Source organism: Chiloscyllium plagiosum, unplaced genomic scaffold (assembly GCF_037043375.1).
Source record: "Chiloscyllium plagiosum isolate Xiang-an unplaced genomic scaffold, Cpla_swu_hap1 HiC_scaffold_8, whole genome shotgun sequence".
NCBI lineage: Eukaryota > Metazoa > Chordata > Chondrichthyes > Orectolobiformes > Hemiscylliidae > Chiloscyllium > Chiloscyllium plagiosum.
In genome coordinates, this window is record NW_028270146.1 from 105,765,090 (window position 1) to 105,773,626 (window position 8,537).

Sequence of the window (8,537 nt, forward strand, 5' to 3'; positions counted from 1 at the left end):
TGCAATTGCCCTCCCGTATCCATCTGGGCCCCATCACGATCTCAACGTCACTATCCAGTCTTCCCCTCTCCCTCAGGGGCACACATTCCCTCACTGCCTCCCCTCCAACTCTCCTCCCCAACCAGCCACCCCTGCTAATTACACACCCCACTCAGCACACTGCTCCATGAAGGGGGATCAGCTACTTTAAAAAAAAAGGTGAACTCCAGTTCAAGTGGGGACATCCTTCAAGAGGCAACACCCCGTAAGACCCTCCCTGAGCTCAATTCAGAAGATCCATCTAGATCCGTCAGAGGAGGAGACAAGAAGCTGCCCTGGTGTTCAGAAATAGGTATCAGACCCAACACTTTGCAATGCCTTCTTTCGGAAATTTTAACAGGGAGGACATATCAAAAGCATGTAATTAGCCGCAATGCTCAGGCTTATGGAAAATGCAATACAATTTCTCTAAGTGTCAGGTCAGAAGTTCTAGCCCTTGAACCAAAACAACTGTTTCCATTCCTTGTTTGCAATTTGAAGTTCCAAAAGGTTTGTAATTAGAGTACTTCATAAAAACCATAGAATGCCGACAGTGTAGAAACAGGCCATTTGGCCGAACAGGTCCACACACTGACCCTCTGAACAGTATCCCACTCAGACCCATTCACCTACTCTGTTACTCTCCATTTCCCCTGGACGTCCAGGTACATGGATCACAAAAGTTAGTATGCAGGCACAACCAGTGGTAAGGAAGGGCTGCTGTTTATTGTAAGGGAATGGGTGATAAAAGTGGAACACAAGCAGATTGAGATTGCACCTGGAATACAGCAGACATTTTATTTCAGAAAGGATAAGTGTACATGTTACACACGTGTATTTATTACACATTTACGTCATTTGGCAGATATATTCTCAATCAGAACAAATTCCAATAGCTCACAGCAATTTGAGCTATCAGCAAAATCAGTCAGACCTCCCACTAAAAACTATCTACATGTATGAGTTAACACTAGGGTAGGCCATTCAGCCCCTCCGGCCTGGTCTGCTGCCATTCAATAAAAGCATGGCTGATCGGATTGTAGTGTTTACTTCCTGACCCTCCATAACCTTTGACTGTCTTAACAGTCAAGAATATCTTGACCTCTGCCTTAAAAAGGTATTCAATGACGTCCACCACACCCAAGCCACTTCATCACTTTTAAGCAGACGTTCCAGACAAAAGTGAGGACGGCAGATGCTGGAAATCAGAGTCTGGATTAAAGTGGTGCTGGAAAAGCACAGCCAGTCAGGCAGCATCCGGGTTTCCTGCTCCTCGGATGCTGCCTGACCTGCTAGCCCCTGGTTCCAGTCTGTTCCTCAAGATGAAATATCCTCTCACCATCCACCATGTCCAGTTCCCTCAGGATCTTGTATGTTTCAATAAGATTATCTCTCAGTTTCTAAACTCCAATGAACACAGGCCCAACCTATCTAATCTTCCCACACCTAGCCCTACATAAATAAAAAAAAGTAATTGATAGAGTCAACCTTCATTGAACTGGCCGTAACACACACATAGCCTTTCTGACATAAAATGTACACTGTATTCCAGGTGCAATCTCACCATTGTCCTGCATAACTATTTTATCTCCCACTTCCCTACGATAAACAGCAGCTCTTCCTTACCACTTGTTGTGCCTGCACACAAACTTTTGTGATCCATGAACCCAGACGCCCAAATCCCCCGTAGCTCAGACTCTGCAATGTCTCTCTAAATAATGCAGATTTTCTAATCTTCCTTTTGAAGTGCACGAGCTCATATTCCCCCCCCCCCACTACATTCCACCTGCCAACTCACTCACCTGTCTCTATCCTTTGCAGCCTCCCTGTCTCCTCTTCACAACCTATTCTCCTGATGACCCGTGCCATTGGATTTTCTCTGGTCAGGGAAGTCCAGTCCAAGGGGGTCAGGGGCACAATCGTCAATCTTGAGAAGCGGGAGAGCATCGCGGGACTGGCAGAGATTACGGGACAATAGAGAGGGGTAAGGCCATGGAGGGACTTGAGAATGCCAGAACAAACAAACAAAAAAGGTGGTGTTGGTTAACCAGGAGCCTATGTAAGACAGTGAACTCCCAGCGAGAGTCAGGGCGCGGGTGCAAGTGTATGAGATTTAGGACACCTCAGCCAGGAGTGTATTGGAATAGCCAAGTTTAAAAGATTGTAGCTATAGAATAGCTGAGGAAACTATGGGCTTGGGTGGTTTACAGTGGTGAAAAATTAACAGTCTCAGTGAGAGAGCAGAGCTGCAGTCGAAAGTTCATCAAACGTGCCAGCAGGGTTCCAGTCTGGTTCAGTCAGTCAACAACAGCTGACAGGGAGGGAGATGGATTCAACAGATAGGGAACAAAATGGTTTTTAAATTTGTTCACGGGGCGTGGGCGTCACTGCCCGTCCCTAGCTGACCCTGAGAAACTGGCAATGAGCTGCTTTCTTGAACCGCTGCAGCCTGTGCACTGTCGATCAACCCACAATGCCTTCTGGGGGGAGGGGGAAAAGAGGAGAGAACACCAGCATAGATAACACTTCCAACTCAAGATGGTGAGTAGCTTAGAGGCAAATGTGCAGGTACCTCTGTCCACACAGGTAGGTTTGAGAGTTTCGAAATGCAAATTGTAAACAGTCCACACTGCTACAGAGGATCAGCGGTGGAGGGAGTGTTGTGCTGGATGTGGTCCCATTGCCTGGTTGGTATGAAGCTGCTCAGGTGAGGTCTCAAGGCCATTGCTACAGGCTGTCCACTCAATATTCCCAGAATAGAGGCCAGGCATTTAGACAGTACGACAACTTACAATTCACTACATCCCATTTGCACATAAACAATTCACTTCAGGTGCCATTTCTCACACACATATTCTCTCCAATCCGCAGAGACGTTTAAATTAACATCTTACTCACCAGCCCCAGCAACCAGGGCGAGAAAATAAAGCTACATCCACACGTATAATCCTGTGTAAAAGAGTGCACCACTCACCTTCCCTTTTATATTGGTGTTTAAGACAAGCCCCATTAATAGCAACCTTTTAACAGGCAACGTGGGTGTACACAAACTCCCACCTCAGCCTGAATTTACGAGCTGCATCCGGGTCCTATCAAAATAAAGTGCAACCACATTAATAAAACTGTGAATTCTCGACTGGAAATTGACAATATTTACTAATGATAAAGGCGGGCTGAAGGTTTCCGGTCCAGACAGAGCAAAACAGAATAGAACAGAAGCCAGGCCTCTCAGGGAGTAAGCTACATCATTTTTCCATCTGGGCTAACCGTGTAACCTGGGTACATTAGCCTGGAGATGAAACCTTCACAGTCTGAGCTGCTGAGGAGCATTTTCTCTTGTCACACCACAGTGACCCTAGAATCACAGCTTAGTGTAGAAAGGCAGAGAGAGAGACATCAACACAGACAGCAGCTGCGTTCTCTATGCAACCGACAGGTCGCAATCCTGCAATCCTACTTTTATGTTGGAACTGAAACCCCACCCTGTTTACGCTCCTTTTTTAAAAAAAAAATAAAACGCCCCCGCTCCACTCTCCCAGCAGCTGGTTTTTACATTCACCCCAAGTCAAAACACGATCAACTCCCTCTGGAAGAAAGTCAACCCTCCCCCGGAAACTTGACACCCAGTGCAATTTGGTCGAAGACATAACCCCATCTCTCCTCCACCCCAGAGAAACCTCCAAGTACTGTCCAGCATTGTTGCAGATTCCCCCCCCAGCCAGTTATAAAGCAACACGCTCGCCAACGTGAGACAGTTCCTTGCAACCAGTTTACCAGTGTCGACCCTTTCCATGAAACGTGTGCAAGTCCAAGTTGTGAAATAGCAAATGCAACTCCCCCCCTCCTTCCCCTCCCAGGGAACAAGTCCTGCCTCAGACACAGAGAAGGGCAGGAGGAAAAAAAAAGTCCTTTTAGTTCTGGTTGGGAGGAGGGGGGGGGGTATTTAAAAGCAAGAGACCCCATTTCCAAAAAAAAACAGCCACTTCTTTTGTATTAAAAAAAACAGTGGTGGTGATTTGCTGACAGGCTGGGTTCTGACGTCAGTGCATAACTTTTACGAAGACGTAGTTTCTTAACTAGGAAGTGAGCCACCAACAGTTTGCAAGGCGAAATTTGGAGGAAAAAAAAAGTTCTGGATTGAGAGACTGCTGGGCGATTTTGCAAAAGGAAGGAGAGGGGGGGGGGGGTGTGGAGAAAAAAAAAAACCCCAAGCAAACACTCTGGCCTGAGTAAGTTACAGAAGTTTGGTATTTGTTGTGTTTTTTTAAGACCGCCCGTGTGTGCCCTTGTCCCTTCTGTGAGTGCGTGTGAGAGTTGGAGAGGGATGGTCAGTGCAGTGCTCAGTTTCCTCCTCGGCCTGCTCCTGAAATTGACGTGAGCAGGTGACCCCCCCCCCCTGCAGTTTGCAGCCAGAAAACTGGGGGGGGGGGGGAAGGCAGACAAATTACATCTCCGTTTTCACTCCCCAGCCTTTCAACGCTGGAAACGTTTCGTCTTCTTTGCAAACGGCCTGGCTCTTTTGCTTCCTCCCCCCCCCCACCCACCCACCACAAAAAAAGTTGCTTTAGATTTTTTCCCCCCCCCTGTCCCGTGCAAAGTTTTATTTTTGCAAAGAGGAGAGACCGAGACCAGCTAGACGTGACATAAAACTCTTGAAAGCTTTCATTTTCAAGGCTGACTTCGCTCTTCCTGGTTTTAAACCCCCCCCATGCGAGTCTGCAACCCTGTGGAAAGTCCCGGTGTATTGACAGGATTTCAAGGCGCTGCGTGCCTTTGGGGAGGGGAGTATTTCTCGCTTTCGGTCGGCAGGCAGGCCGGCCCAACAGGAAATAGAGAGCCCAGGGCCGTTTGTGCGTGGGATTTGGAGAGGTGGAATGTTCCCTCTACCAAAAAGGAACAGTGTGGGTTTTGTTGCATTCAGAGATTTGGGAGAGGTGCTGAGGGATGCTGCAAAACGATCAGGATTGTGCAATTGTAATGTCGCTTGCAGTCTCTCTCTGTGTGTGTGTGTGTTTTCTCAGCCCGCGATGAGGTAAACTCTATGACTCAGCCTGTCAAATGCAAGCTCGCCACAGCATTGCGATGGTGCACAGAGGCGGGGGCAGCAGCACTTAATGAGTGAAAGAGTGAATGGGGTCGGGGAGGTGGCTGACTACAGGAGGTGGAGGTGCTGCTGCTTATTGCATTTATTTTTCCAAGGCTTGTTCGTCCGGCTCTGGGCTCGCCTCAGGTATGACTTGTTCCCCCCTCCCACTCAGGTCCTCCTCCTCCTACACCAGTGTGACCCCCCCCCCCCCTGTGTGTGTGTGTGTGTGTGTGTGTGTGAGAAGTTGCACGCTGGTGCGATCTGAGATTCTAATCTTGTTGAGATTGTGGGTTTTCTCTCTCTCTCTGTGAACTGGGATTGATTCTTATGTAACGTGTTTTTTTCCCCTTTTGCGCAAAGTAACGCCGCTTTAATGTGATGCAATGTTCACTTTTAAGATGGCTATTGGGACAGCAGCTTGTCAAATGTACACCCGATGTTGGGGGGGGGGGGGGATGGGGTGGGAGCAGGAAGTTTCTTTTGCACCCAACGTGGACCTTTCGCCCTCAACATGTTATGAGCAACAGCCCGGCGCTATGTCAATGCAGGGCCTCCCCTGTGAGACTCAGACAAAGCCCCTTTCTGGGTTCACTGTACATTTGTGCATGGGAGACTGCTTTGGTATTAATATGAGAGTTTTGGAGGGTTGGGTTGTTTTTGTTTGGTGAGGGGGGGGTAACCAGGTGGGCGGAGGAGTGGTTTCTCTATGTAGCACTGTTCAAAGATGCATGAAGGTCCCCTGCCCATACTACAAGCACCTGATTTGCAGGCAGATTGACTGCAGTGAACTGGGCAAGGGGAGCTGTTTCCTTTTAAGGGGTTGGGAGTATTTGGATTGGAGAGAGGGTGGAGGACAGGCTGGGGAAACTTGCACTGCGTGCTTTGCAACTTCCTCTGCCCTCTCCAGGCTGCTCTCGTTGTGTTCATTGCTGCGTTAACTCTTTGTTTTCACTCTCTGTCAATGAATATCACAGCATCGGGGGATGTGGGCACCCAGTGAGCTGGGAGGTGGAGGAGATACACAGGGGGAGGCTCTGGGGGGGCGGGGGTACACGGTATCTCTTCCCCCCCCCCCCCCCCCCCCTCCCCTCCTCGGGTCTGGAGCTGTTCCAGGGCCCCCCTTACCCAAGAGTCTGGGGGAGATACATGAGGATGGGGGGGATGCTCTTTCCCGATATCTGGGGGGGGGGTGAGGGACACCATGCCCAGATGTGGGGGTGGGCACACTGGGCACTATGGGAAGAGCCAAGGAAATTTGGAAAATTGGATCTGCGATTGGCTGAGTGTCAGGAAGCAGAGGGTGACGGTTGAGGGTTCCCCCTCACCCTGATGGGAAGGTCTTTGTGGAGTGCAGTCCCTCAGTGGTCAGTGTTGTTGCCTTTGCTGTTTTGTGGTTTTGAGCAGTTCAGAGACTTAAGCATCACAAGGTTGATCAGTAAGTTTGCAGATGACAATTGGCGGGTGGTAAATAGTAGAAAGGTATAGATGTGCCGATCAGAGATAAATTGATTCAATCTGAATAAGTGTGGGGTGATGCACTTTGGGACCAACATGATGAACTGGAGCACCCTGGGAAGCACAGAGGATCATGGGAACCTTAGTGTGCATTTACTCTGGTCCCTTAAGGTATCAGTACAGGTGGGTAATTGAATTAAACATCCTTCATAGTCACTTGTACTTCAGTACAAGAGTACAGTGAGAAGTTTTTACAGTGGCTGCCTTTTAATGGCGCCGTCTAGTTGGATAGAGTGGTTAAGAGGGCAGATGGTAGACCTGCCTTTATTAGTTGAGGCGGCATGTAGGGAGACTTTGCTGACGCTGTATAAAACATTGCTTAGGTCGGAGTGTCATGTGAAGGGCACCTGATAAAGGGCTCTGGCCCGAAACGTCGGTTTTCCTGCTCCTCGGGTGGTGCCTGACCTGTGCTTTTCCAGCAGCACTCTAATCTAGACACAGAGTATCATGTGCAGTTTTGGAACCTTTCTCAGTATTTTGGCTAAGATCAAGTGTAGTACCTGTTCTTATTAGTTTAATATTTGGTACGTCCCTTATCTGGGGACCATTGATTTTTGGATACCACAGGGAGGCGTTTGCCTAGTGGTGTTATCACTAGACTATTAATCTAGAGACCCAGGTATGTTCTGAGGACTCAGGTTTAAATGTGCCACAGCTGATGGTGGAGTCATAGAGATGTATTGCTCTGAAACAGACCCCTCTGTCCAACTCATCCATGCCAACCAGATATCCTAAATTGGTCTGGTCAAAATTTGAATTTAATAAAAATTTGGAATTGAGAGTGCAGTGATGACCGTGAATCCATTCTCGATGGTCGGAAAATCCCATCTGGTTCATTAGGAGACTCTTGTGGCACCGTGCTGGTATCCCCAATCTCTGAGGATCGGAGTTCAAATCTCACCTGATCCAGAGGTGTACGATAACAGTTCTGATTGGGTTGGTTCGAAAGTTTGGGAATCCACCTTATTGGAGGGATGTGATAGCACTGGAGAGGCTGCAGAGGGGATTTACCAGGATGTTGCCTGGGCTGGAGAGTTTCGGGTATGAAGAGCGATTGGATAGATTCAAATTGTTTTCCTTAGAGCTGAGGGGATATATAAAGTTATAAAGGGCATAGATAGGATGGACAGAAACCTTCCCTTTAATGGGGGAATCAGTGACCAAGGGCGTAGATTTAATGTAAGGGGCGGAAAGTTGAGAGGAGTTGTGAAACTTGAAAGGGTTCAGAAAAGATTTACAAGAATGTTGCCAGTGTTGGAAGATTTGAGCTATAGAGAGAGGCTGAACAGACTGGGGCTGTTTTCCCTGGAGTGTTGGAGGCTGAGGGGTGACCTTTATAGAGGTTTATAAAATCATGAGGCTCATGGATAGAGTAAATAGACAAGATCTTTTCCCTGGGGTGAGTTAGTGCAGAACCAGAGGGCGTAGGTTTAGGGTGACAGGGGAAGGATATAAAAGAGACCTAAGGGGCAACTTTTTCACACCGAGGATGGAATGAGCTGCCAGAGGAAGTGGTGGAGGCTGGTACAATTGCAACATTTAAAAGGGATCTGGATGGGTATATGAATAGGAAGGGTTCGGAGGGATATGGGCCGGGTGCTGGCAGGTGGGACTAGATTGGGTTGGGATATCTGGTCGGCGTGGACGGGTTGGACTGAAGGGCCTGTTTCTGTGCTGTACATCTCTGTGACTCTATGTGAGGAAACACTTGTTCACCAGAACATGGTGGGATCTGGAACTTGCTGACTGAAAGGCTTGTGGAGGCAGAAACCCTCATAATATTGCAGAAGTACTGAGATTAGAATAGTTAGGCATGGACACAGTGGGTCAAAGGGCTTTCTTCTGTGCTGTAGATCTCTGTGACTCCCTGCCCAGTGAGGGATAGATACACAAGGCATCGTGCGCAAGGTCTAGGACA

At 48.3% G+C, this 8,537-nt stretch overlaps 2 protein-coding genes and 1 pseudogene across 5 annotated transcripts in view; 2 read left to right on the forward strand and 1 right to left on the reverse strand.

The window, feature by feature from the left end:
- Nucleotides 1–3,546, reverse strand: part of ptgr2 (prostaglandin reductase 2) — a 50,019-nt gene extending 46,473 nt beyond the window's left edge. Inside the window, 1 exon segment of the mRNA XM_087990207.1 lies at nucleotides 2,993–3,546. The gene's annotated coding sequence lies outside the window, so the exon portion shown is untranslated.
- A 556-nt stretch (nucleotides 3,547–4,102) lies between these two features.
- mideasb (mitotic deacetylase associated SANT domain protein b) overlaps nucleotides 4,103–8,537 on the forward strand; it is a 90,640-nt gene continuing 86,205 nt past the window's right edge. For 2 of the 4 annotated variants that reach the window (XM_043698392.2, XM_043698396.2), the window contains exon 1: nucleotides 4,104–4,247. The gene's annotated coding sequence lies outside the window, so the exon portion shown is untranslated. Of the gene's footprint in view, nucleotides 4,248–5,126; nucleotides 5,249–8,537 lie in introns of those variants that run through there. The other 2 variants (XR_015757997.1, XM_043698395.2) reach the window with 2 other exon arrangements.
- On the forward strand, nucleotides 7,081–7,239 carry LOC122554041 (U2 spliceosomal RNA; annotated as a pseudogene).